Source organism: Thalia democratica, chromosome 1, assembly GCF_965202585.1.
Source record: "Thalia democratica chromosome 1, ktThaDemo2.hap1.1, whole genome shotgun sequence".
Lineage (NCBI taxonomy): Eukaryota > Metazoa > Chordata > Thaliacea > Salpida > Salpidae > Thalia > Thalia democratica.
Window position 1 is genome coordinate 100432681 of NC_139165.1, and position 12762 is coordinate 100445442.

The following is a 12762-nucleotide window of genomic DNA, read 5'->3' on the forward strand; positions in this document are numbered from 1 at the left end:
TTTGTTTTGGTATTAAAATATGTTTTCTTAAACTTAGGTTGCCAAATGTATTCTCTGTTCTGTACAAACAAAAAAAATTGAAATCTTTAGTTGACAAACAAAGTTAGTTAAGTCTACATATTCTAAAATATCTTTACTATTCGAACGAATAAAAGGTTTCTTACTATGTTTTATAATAAAATAAGTTTTTTAAATCTTTGTCGGCAGATGTAATATCTGCTCAGTATAAAACTAAAGTTTTTTTTTCAAAATGCATAGTTAAAAAGTGTCTCTTTTTTAATTCAAAATAAATATCTTACAATGCTTTGGTATTAAAATAAGTTTTCTTAAATCTTTGTCGTCGATTATATTCTTTGTTTAGTACAGAATAAAAGTTTTAAATAAACTTTGTTTGACAAAAAAAATCATTCTCTGCTCAGTATAAAACAAAAATTTTTAAGAAACTGAAAATGATTTTTTTTTTAAATTCATATTTAAAAAGTGTCTCTTTTTTCATACAAAATAAATATCTTACCATGTTTTGGTACTAAAATAAGTTTTTTTTTAATCTTCGTAGTCGATTATATTCTTTGTTTTGTACAAAATAAAAATTTTAAATAAACTTTATTTGACAAAAAAAAGTTTTTATGATGTTTACATTTGTAAATTGTTTCTTTGTTGATAAAAATAAAAAGTTTCTTACTTCGTTTTGGTATAAAAATATGTTTACTTAAACTTAGGTTGTCAAATGTATTCTCTGTTCTGTACAAACAAAAAAATTAAAAAATTTTTAGTTGAAAAACAAAGTTTGTTAAGTCCACATATTGTTCAATATATTTACTATTCGAACGAATAAAAAGTTTCTTACTATGTTTTGTAAAATAAAAAGTTTTTTAAATCTTTGTCGGCAGATTTATTCTCTGCTCAGTATAAAACAAAAGTTTCAAAAAAACTTAAAATGACAAAAATGTTTTTCAAAATGCATAGTTAAAAAGTGTCTCTTTTTTCATTAAAAATAAATATCTTACAATGCTTTGGCATTAAATTAAGTTTTCTTTAATCTTTGTCGTCGATTATATTCTTTGTTTAGTACAGAATAAAAGTTTTAAATAAACTTTATTGACAAAAATAGTCTTTTTGATATTTACATTTGTAAATTGTTTTCTCTGTTGATATAAATAAAACGTTTCTTACTTTGTTTTGGTATTAAAATATGTTTTCATAAACTTAGGTTGTCAAATGCATTCTCTGTTCTGTACAAACAAAAAAAAATAAAAATCCGTAGTTGACAAACAAAGTTTGTTAAGTCTACATATTCTAAAATATCTTTACTATTCGAACGAATAAAAAGTTTCTTACTATGTTTTGTAATATAATAAAAATTTTTAATCTTTGTCGGCAGATGTATTCTTTGCTCAGTATAAAACAAAAGTTTTTAAAAAACTTAAAATGACAAAAATGTTTTTACAAAAAGCAAATGTTAAAAAGTGTCTCTTTTTCATACAAAATTAATATCTTTAAATGAAATTGTTTAAAAAAAAGTTTATTTTAAATCTTTTTCGTCGATTATATTCTTTGTTTAGTACACAATAAAAGTTTTAAACCAACTTTATTAGACAAAAAAGGTCTTTTTGATGTTTACATTAATGAATTGTTTCTCTGTTAATAAAAATAAAAAGTGTCTTACTTTGTTTTGGTATTAAAATATGTTTTCTTAAACCTAGGTTGTCAAATGTATTCTCTGTTCTGTACAAACATATTGCTCTTCTGATCTTGAATTGAGCACTTTACTAAAGAAAGCAATACTAACATGGAAGACATTAAGAAAATTGAATTTAAATACAGCTTAAAAGACATCCCGTTAGCAAGCAAGAAGCAATACCTAACCAGAATGTACGACGCAACTACAAAATTCATAAACAGGCTTAGATGGAAGATTTTCTTCTACAACAGCGATAACAACGACCAGTATGAACACAAAGAAGAGGACATCTACAAAAGTTCCAAATCAGCACCAACCTGTGATGAACTTAAAGCGTTCGAAAACGACCTTTTTAATGTTATAAAAAATATCAAGTTTACCGCATATAAGTCCAGATTTCAAGAAGCTTTGCAAAAAGATTTAAAACAGATACTAACTAAAAATAAAATCATCCTTTGCGCAGATAAAACAAGAAACCTATACCAAACAAGCCCAAGCAACTACAAGAAACTCTTAACTAACAACATAACTAAAACTTACAAAACTTCAAACCTAATCGAACAAATAAATACCGAGTCACAAGAATTAATCACCGACAGAAAATACAAAAACAAAAAATACCTAAGTTCTCAACCTCGGACGCCTTTATAACAGTAAAGGATCACAAGAAACAATTCCCCCTCAATGTTGAGTGCAGACTATTAAACCCAGACAAAAACGAGCTTGGGAGGATAAGCAAAAACATCTTAGAAAGAGCTGTGACGAAAATAAGATACGCGTCAAGATTGGTCCAGTGGAAAAACTCATTTGAAGTAATCGAATGGTTCAATAATGTACAAAATAAATCAAAAAAATGCTTTATAAACTTCGATATTGTGAATTTCTATCCCAGTATCACTGAAAATCATTTAACTAACGCTATAAACTTTGCAAAAAAATACACCATAATAGAAGACAGGGACATAAAATTAATTAAGCATACCTGCAAAACAATTTTGACTTTTAACAAAAAAACCTGGATCAAAAAAGATAACAACAACCTATTCGACGTTCCCATGGGCTCCTTCTTCGGCGCCGAATTATGCGATTTAATCGGACTATATGCATTGAGCAAGCTTGAACCTCTTTATGATACTAAAGAGATCGGTTTGTATAGAGACGACGGCCTTGCAATTATCCAACCAAAAAACAACCAAGATTTAGAAAATAAAAAGAAAAAAACAATAAAAATATTCAGAGATATTGGTTTTAAAATAACGATAGACACCGGTGCAACTATATGCAACTTTTTAGATATAACATTAGACCTTGCAAATAACTTATTTAAACCGTACAAAAAAGAAAACACAGAAATTAGATACATTAATAGAAGCTCTAACCATCCTAAAATTATTAAAAAGAACTTACCGGCAATGATAGAAAATAGACTGATTAAATTATCTAAAAACAAAAATATTTTTGATCAAAATGCATACACATACCAAAACGCTTTAGACAAATCAAATTTTAAACATAAACTGACTTATAAGGAAGATTTTAACAAACAGAAAAAGAAAAGAAACAGAACAAGAAAAATAATTTATTTCAACCCACCATTTTGCGAATCAGTAAAAACAAACATAGGAAAAATATTTTTTGAATTAATCAACAAGCATTTTAATCAGAACAACAGTCTAAACAAGTTAATAAATAAAAGCAACTGTAAGTTAGCGTATAGTTGCATGAGTAACATAAAAATGCTAATCCAAGGACACAACAAAAAAACTTTAAATAATGCAGAAAAAACTAAAAAATACCGACAAAGAAGAGTCACTATGTAATTGTAGAAACAAAAACTTATGCCCGCTAAAAAACAAATGCCTAACTAATAATGTTATCTATAAAGCTACGGTCACGACGAAAAAAGAATTAAAACAGTACATAGGAAGCACAGGAGGAACTTTCAAAAAAAGGTGGTATAGCCACATAAGAGATATAAAAATTTACAAGGAGAACGGAACCGAACTATCCAAATATATTTGGAAACTAAAACGCAACAACACTAACTACAACATCAAATGGGAAATTTTACACCACATCGGACACATAAGGAAACCGCAGAGAATCTGCAGGACCTGCTCCTATGAAAAAATGGAAATAGCGAACGCTGACGGGGAAACATCATTAAATAAAAGGAACGAGTTAATATGTTCTTGTATACACTTTAAGAAGCTTTATTTCAAAACTTAAGAGCGTTTTAAAAAAATATCTATTTTAATTTGTACAAGTACTTAAACCAATATATAATTACGTCATAATACAATAGCCAAGCTTTTTTTAAACGAGTAAACTTAACTTAAAGGTTTAGTTAAAGAGATGTTTTTCTTTGTTAGTTATCTAAAGATTTCACAAGGCCACTAAATGTTAGTAGAATTATTTTTTATTGTATATATTTTTTTTTTGTTTGTTTAAGTTTTAAGATTGTATAATTATTAAGTAACGTGCATTTTCCTAAATTTAGCCTAGCAACATTAAAATCATCATACGCTAATAACTTTAAACTATAGGTTTTTATTAGATTTTACTCAGTTTTTTGTTATACATTTTTTCTTTTTAACTTCTTTTATTTCAAGTTTAGCCTAATGTCTTCCTACTTGTTATCACATAAATTTTTACAGATTTTAAACAACTGAAGATCTCGTTTTTTTTAAACGAGTGAAACATTGTATTGTAATAAAATTTTAAAAATTTATCATTGAATCATTCTCCTTTTTAAGTCGAGAACTTTGATTGCAACCTTTAAAGCAAAAAGTACGTTCTGTACAAAGAAAAAATTTAAAAATCTGTAGTTGACAAACAAAGTTTGTTAAGTCTACATATTCTAAAATATCTTTACTATTCGAACGAATAAAAAGTTTCTTACTATGTTTTATAATAGAATGAGTTTTTTAAATCTTTGTCAGCAGATGTATTATCTGCCCAGTATAAAACAAAAGTTTTAAAAAAACCTTAAAATGACAAAAATGTTTATACAAAAAGCATAGTTAAAAAGTGTCTCTTTTTTTATACAAAATAAATATCTTACAATGTTTTGGTATTAAAATAAGTTTACTAAAATCTTTCTCGTCGAATATGTTCTTTGTTTAGTACAAAAAAAAAGTTTTTAATAAACTTTATTTGATAAAAAAAGTCTTTTTGATGTTTGCATTTGTAAACTGTTTCTCCGTAAATACAAATAAAAAGTTTCTTACTTAGTTTTGGTATTATATAATGTTTTCTTAAACTTAGGTTGTCAAATGTAATCTCTGTTCTGTCCAAACAAAAAAATTTAAAAATTTGTAGTTGAAAAACAGAGTTTGTTAAGTCTACATATTCTAAAATATCTTTACTATTCGAACGAATAAAAAGTTTCTTACTATGTTTTGTAATAAAAAAAGTTTTTTAAATCTTTGTCGTCAGATGTATTCACTGCTCAGTATATGCAAAAGTTTTAAAATAACTTAAAATGACAAAAATGTTTATACAAAAAGCATAGTTAAAAAGTGTCTCTTTTTTTATACAAAATAAATATCTTACAATGTTTTGGTATTAAAATAAGTTTACTAAAATCTTTATCGTCGATTATATTCTTTGTTTTGTACAATATAATAGTTTTAAATAAACTTTACTTGACAAAAAAGTCTTTTTGATGTTTACATTTGTTAATTGTTTCTCCGTTGATACAAATAAAAAGTTTCTTACTTTGTTTTTGTATTAAAATATTTTGTTTTAAATTTAGGTTTACAAATGTATTCTCTGTTCTGTACAAACAAAAAATTTATAAATCTCTAAATGACAAACAAAGTTTGTTAAGTCTCATATTCTAAAATATATTTAATATACGAAGGAATAAAAAGTTTCTTACTATGTTTTGTAATAAAATAAGTTTTTTAAATCTTTGTCGGCAGATGTATTCTCTGCTCAGAATAGAACAAAAGTTTTTAAAAAACTTAAAATGACAAAATTTTTTTTCAAAATGCAAAGTTAAAAAGTGTCTCTTTTTTCATACAAAATAAATGTCTTACAATTTTTTGGTATTAAAATAAGTTTTCTTAAATCTTTGTCATAGATTATATTTTTTGTTTAGTAGAGAATAAAAGTTTTAAATTAACAGTATTTGACAAAAAAAGTTTTTTTTATGTGTACATTTGTAAATTGTTTCTCTGTTGATACAAATAAAAAGTTTCTTACTTTGTTTTGGTATTAAAATATGTTTTCTTAAACTTAGGTTATCAAATGTATTCTCTGTTCTGTACAAACAAAAAAATTTAAAAATCTGCAGTTGACAAACAAAGTTTGTTAAGTCTACATATTCTAAAATATCTTTTATATTCGAACGAATAAAAAGTTTCTTACTATGTTTTGTAATAAAATAAGTTTTTTAAATCTTTGTCGGCAGAATTATTCTCTGCTCAGTATATAACAAAAGTTTTTAAAAAACTTAAAATAACAAAAATGTTTTTCAAAATGCAAAGTTAAAAAGTGTCTCTTTTTTCATACAAAATAAATACCTTACAATGTTTTGGTTTTAAAATAAGTTTTTTTAAATCTTTGTAGTCGATTATATTCTTTGTTTAGTACAGAATAAAAGTTTTAAATAAATTTTATTTGACATAAAAAGTCTTTTTGATGTTTACATTTGTAAATTGTTTCTCTGTTGATGCAAATAAAACGTTTCTTACTTTTTTTTGGTATTAAAATATGTTTTCTTAAACCTAGATTGTCAAAGGTATTTTCTGTTCTGTACAAACAAAAAAAAAAAAAATCTGTAGTTGACAAACAAAGTTTGTTAAGTCTACATATTTTAAAATATTTTTACTATTCGAAGGAATAAAAAGTTTCTTACTATGTTTTGTAATATAATATGTTTTTTAAATCTTTTTCAGCAGATGTATTCTCTGCTCAGTATTAAACATAAGTTTTTAAAAAACTTAAAAATGACAAACTTTTTTTTCAAAATGCATAGTTAAAAAGTATCTCTTTTTTCATACAAAATAAATGTTATACAATGTTTTGGTATTAAAATAAGTTTTTTTTAAATCTTTGTCGTCGATTATATTCTTTGTAAAGTACAGAATAAATGTTTTAAATAAACAGTATTTGACAAAAAAAATTTTTTTTTATGCGTACATTTGTAAATTGATCCTCTGTTGATACAAATAAAAAGTTTCTTACTTTGTTTTGGTATTAAAATATGTTTTCTTCAAACCTAGGTTATCAAATGTATTCTCTGTTCTGTACAAACAAAAAAAATTAAAAATCTGTAGTTAACGAACAAAGTTTGTTAAGTCTACATATTCTAAAATATCTTTACCATTCGAACGAATAAAAAGTTTCTTACTATGTTTTGTTATAAAATAAGTTTTTTAAATCTTTGTCGGCAGATGTGTTCTTTGTTTAGTACAGAATAAAAGTTTTTAATAAACTTTATTTGATAAAAAAAGTCTTTTTGATGTTTGCATTTATAAATTGTTTCTCCGTAAATCCAAATAAAAAGTTTCTTACTTAGTTTTGGTATTATATTATGTTTTCTTAAACTTAGGTTGTCAAATGTATTCTAAGTTCTGAACAAACAAAAAAAATTAAAAATTTGTAGTTGACAAAAAAAGTTTGTTAAGTTTTTATATTCTAAAATATCTTTACTATTCGAACGAATAAAAAGTTTCTTACTATGTTTTGTAATAAAAAAAGTTTTTTAAATCTTTGTCGTCAGATGTATTCACTGCTCAGTATAAAACAAAAGTTTTTAAAAACCTTATAATGACAAAAATGTTTTTTCAAAATACATAGTTAAAAAGTGTATCTTTTTTCATACAAAATAAATACCTTACAATATTTTGGTATTAAAATAAATTTTCTTAAACCTTTTTTAGTCGATTATACTCTTTGTTTAGTACAATACAAACGTTTTTAATAAACTGTTTTTGATAAAAAATGTCTTTTTGATTTTAACATTTGTAAATTGTTTCTCTGTTAATAAAAATAAAAAGTTTCTTACTTTGTTTTGGTATTAAAATATGTTTTCTTAAACCTAGGTTGTCAAATGTATTCTCTGTTCTAAACAAACAAAAAAATTTAAAAATCTGCAGTTGACAAACAAAGTTTGTTAAGTCTACATATTCTAAAATATCTTTACTATGCGAGCGAATAAAAAGTTTCTTACTATTTTTTGTAATAGAATAAGTTTTTTAAATCTTTGTCGGCAGATATTTTCTTTGCTCAGTAGAAAACAAAAGTTTTTAAAAAACTTAAAATGACAAAAAATTTATTTTAAATGTATAGTTAAAAAGTGTCTCTTTTTTCATACAAAATAAATATCTTATAATGTTTTAGTATTAAAATAAGTTTTTATAAATCTTTGTCGTCGATTAAATTCTTTATTTAATACAGAATAAAAGTTTTAAATAAACTTTATTTGACAAAAAAGTCTTTTTGATGTTTACATTTGTAAATTGTTTCTCTGTTAATACAAATAAAAAGTTTCTACTTTGTTTTGTTATTAAAATATGTTTTCTTAAAACTAGGTTGTTAAATGTATTCTCTGTTCTGTAAAAACAAAAAAATTTAAAAATCCTAAGTTGACAAACAAAGTTTATAAAGTCTACATATTCTAAAATACCTTTACTATTCGAACGAATAAAAAGTTTTTTACTATGTTTTGTAATAATATAAGTTTTTTAAATCTTTGTCGGCAGATGTATTCTCTGCTCAGTATAAAACTAAAGTTTTTATAAAACTTATACTGAAAAAAATGTTTTTACAAAAAGCATAGTTAAAAGGGTCTCTTTTTTCATACAAAATAAATATCTTAAAATGTTTCGGTATTAAAATAAGTTTTCTTAAATCTTTGTCGTCAATTATATTCTTTATTTAGTACAGAATAAAAGTTTTAAATAAACTGTTTTTGACAAAAAAGTTTATTTTATGTTTACATTTGTAAATTGTTTCTCTGTTGATACAAACAAAAAGTTTCTTAATTAGTTTTGATATTAAATATGTTTTCATAAACTTAGGTTGTCAAATGCATTCTCTGTTCTATACAAACAAAAAAAATTGAAAATCTGTAGTTGACAAAGAAAATTTATTAAGTCTTCATATTCTAAAATATCTTTACTATTCGAACGAATAAAAATATTCTTACTATGTTTTGTAATAAAATAAGTTTTTTAAATCTTTGTCGGCAGATGTATTCTCTGCACCGTATAAAACAAAAGTTTCTTTTCAAAAAGCATAGTTAAAAAGTTTCTTTTTTTTTATACAAAATAAATAACTTAAAACGTTTTGGTATTAAAATAAGTTTTCTTAAATCTTTGTCGTCGATTATATTCTTTGTTTAGTGCAGAATAAAAGTTTTAAATAAACTGTAGTTGACAAAAAAAGTCTATTTTATGTTTACATTTGTAAATTGTTTCTCTGTTGATACAATTAAAAAGTTTCTTAATTTGTTTTGGTATTAAAATATGTTTTCATAAACTTAGGTTGTTAAATGTATTCTCTGTTCTGTACAAACAAAAAAATTAAAAATCTGTAGTTGACAAACAAAGTTTGTTAAGTCTACATATTCTAAAATATCTTTACTATTCGAACAAATAAAAAGTTTCTTACTATGTTTTGTAATAAAATAAGTTTTTTAAATCTTTTTCGGCAGATTTATTCTCTGCTCAGTATAAAACAAAAGTTTTAAAAAAACTTAAAATGAAAAAAATGTTTTTACAAATAGCATAGTTAAAAAGTGTTTTATTTTTTCATACAAAGTAAATATCTTAGAATGTTTTGGTATTAAAATAAGTTTTATTAAATCTCTGTCGTCGATTTTATTTTTTGTTTAGTACAATATTTAAGTTTTAAATAAACTTTATTTGACAGAAAAAGTCTTTTTGATGTTTACATTTGTAAATTTTTTTTATCTGTTGATACAAATAAAAAGTTTCTTACTTTGTTTTGGTATTAAAATATGTTTTCTTAAACCTAGGTTGTCAAATGTATTCTCTGTTCTGTACGAACAAAAAAAAATAAAAATCTGTAGTTGACAAACAAAGTTTGTTAAGTCTACATATTCTAAAATATCTTTACCATTCGAACGAATAAAAAGTTTCTTACTATGTTTTGTAATAAAATAAGTTTTTTAAATCTTTGTCGGCAGATGTGTTCTTTGTTTAGTACAGAATAAAAGTTTTTAATAAACTTAATTTGATAAAAAAAGTCTTTTTGATGTTTGCATTTGTAAATTGTTTCTCCGTAAATCCCAATAAAAAGTTTCTTACTTAGTTTTGGTATTATATTATGTTTTCTTAAACTTAGGTTGTCAAATGTATTCTAAGTTCTGAACAAACAAAAAAAATTAAAAATTTGTAGTTGACAAAAAAAGTTTGTTAAGTTTTTATATTCTAAAATATCTTTACTATTCGAACGAATAAAAAGTTTCTTTCTATGTTTTGTAATAAAAAAAGTTTTTTAAATCTTTGTCGTCAGATGTATTCACTGCTCAGTATAAAACAAAAGTTTTTAAAAAACTTATAATGACAAAAATGTTTTTTCAAAATACATAGTTAAAAAGTGTATCTTTTTTCATACAAAATAAATACCTTACAATATTTTGGTATTAAAATAAGTTTTCTTAAATCTTTTTCGTCGATTATACTCTTTGTTTAGTACAATACAAACGTTTTTAATAAACTGTTTTTGATAAAAAATGTCTTTTTGATTTTAATATTTGTAAATTGTTTCTCTGTTAATAAAAATAAAAAGTTTCTTACTTTGTTTTGGTATTAAAATATGTTTTCTTAAACCTAGGATGTCAAATGTATTCTCTGTTCTAAACAAACAAAAAAATTTAAAAAAACTTAAAATGAAAAAAATGTTTTTACAAATAGCATAGTTAAAAAGTGTTTTATTTTTTCATACAAAGTAAATATCTTAGAATGTTTTGGTATTAAAATAAGTTTTATTAAATCTCTGTCGTCGATTTTATTTTTTGTTTAGTACAATATTTAAGTTTTAAATAAACTTTATTTGACAGAAAAAGTCTTTTTGATGTTTACATTTGTAAATTGTTTCTCTGTTGATACAAATAAAAAGTTTCTTACTTTGTTTTGGTATTAAAATATGTTTTCTTAAACCTAGGTTGTCAAATGTATTCTCTGTTCCGTACGAACAAAAAAAAAATAAAAATCTGTAGTTGACAAACAAAGTTTGTTAAGTCTACATATTCTAAAATATCTTTACTATTCGAACGAATAAAAAGTTTCTTACTATGTTTTGTAATAAAATAAGTTTTTTAAATCTTTGTCGGCAGATGTGTTCTTTGTTTAGTACAGAAAAAAAGTTTTTAATAAACTTTATTTGATAAAAAAAGTCTTTTTGATGTTTGCATTTGTAAATTGTTTCTCCGTAAATACAAATAAAAAGTTTCTTACTTAGTTTTGGTATTATATTATGTTTTCTTAAACTTAGGTTGTCAAATGTATTCTCTGTTCTGAACAAACAAAAAAATTTAAAAATTTGTAGTTAACAAAAAAAGTTTGTTAAGTTTTTATATTCTAAAATATCTTTACTATTCGAACGAATAAAAAGTTTCTTACTATGTTTTGTAATAAAAAAAACTTTTTAAATCTTTGTCGTCAGATGTATTCTTTGCTCAGTATAAAACAAAAGTTTCTATGAAACTTAAAACAACAAAATTTTTCTTTCAAAATGCATAGTTCAAAAGTGTCTCTTTTTTCATAAAAAATAAATATCTTACAATGTTTTGGTATTAAAATAAGTTTTCTTAAATCTTTGTCGTCGATTATACTGTTTGTTTAATACATAATAAAAGTTTTAAATAAACTTTATTTGACAAAAAATGTCTTCTTGATGTTTACATTTGTAAATTGTTTCACTGTTGATACAAATAAAAAGTTTCTTACTTTGTTTTGGTATTAAAATATGTTTTTATAAACCTAGGTTGTCAAATGTATTCTCTGTTCTGTACAGTTAAAAAAAGTTAAAATTCTGTAGTTGACAAAGAAAGTTTGTTAAGTCTACATATTCTAAGATATCTTTACTATTCGAACGAATAAAAAGTTTCATACTATGTTTTGTAATAAAATAAGTTTTCTTAAATCTTTGTCGTCAATTATATTCTTTATTTAGTACAGAATAAAAGTTTTAAATAAACTGTTTTTGACAAAAAAGTTTATTTTATGTTTACATTTGTAAATTGTTTCTCTGTTGATACAAACAAAAAGTTTCTTAATTAGTTTTGATATTAAATATGTTTTCATAAAATTAGGTTGTCAAATGCATTCTCTGTTCTATACAAACAAAAAAAATTTAAAATCTGTAGTTGACAAAGAAAATTTATTAAGTCTTCATATTCTAAAATATCTTTACTATTCGAACGAATAAAAATATTCTTACTATGTTTTGTAATAAAATAAGTTTTTTAAATCTTTGTCGGCAGATGTATTCTCTGCACCGTATAAAACAAAAGTTTCTTTTCAAAAAGCATAGTTAAAAAGTTTCTTTTTTTTTATACAAAATAAATATCTTAAAATGTTTTGGTATTAAAATAAGTTTTCTTAAATCTTTGTCGGCAGATGTGTTCTTTGTTTAGTACAGAATAAAAGTTTTTAATAAACTTTATTTGATAAAAAAAGTCTTTTTGATGTTTGCTTTTGTAAATTGTTTCTCCGTAAATACAAATAAAAAGTTTCTTACTTAGTTTTGGTATTATATTATGTTTTCTTAAACTTAGGTTGTCAAATGTATTCTCTGTTCTGAACAAACAAAAAAATTTAAAAATTTGTAGTTAACAAAAAAAGTTTGTTAAGTTTTTATATTCTAAAATATCTTTACTATTCGAACGAATAAAAAGTTTCTTTCTATGTTTTGTAATAAAAAAAACTTTTTAAATCTTTGTCGTCAGATGTATTCTTTGCTCAGTATAAAACAAAAGTTTCTATGAAACTTAAAACAACAAAATTTTTCTTTCAAAATACATAGTTCAAAAGTGTCTCTTTTTTCATAAAAAATAAATATCTTACAATGTTTTGGTATTAAAATATGTTTTCTTAAACTTA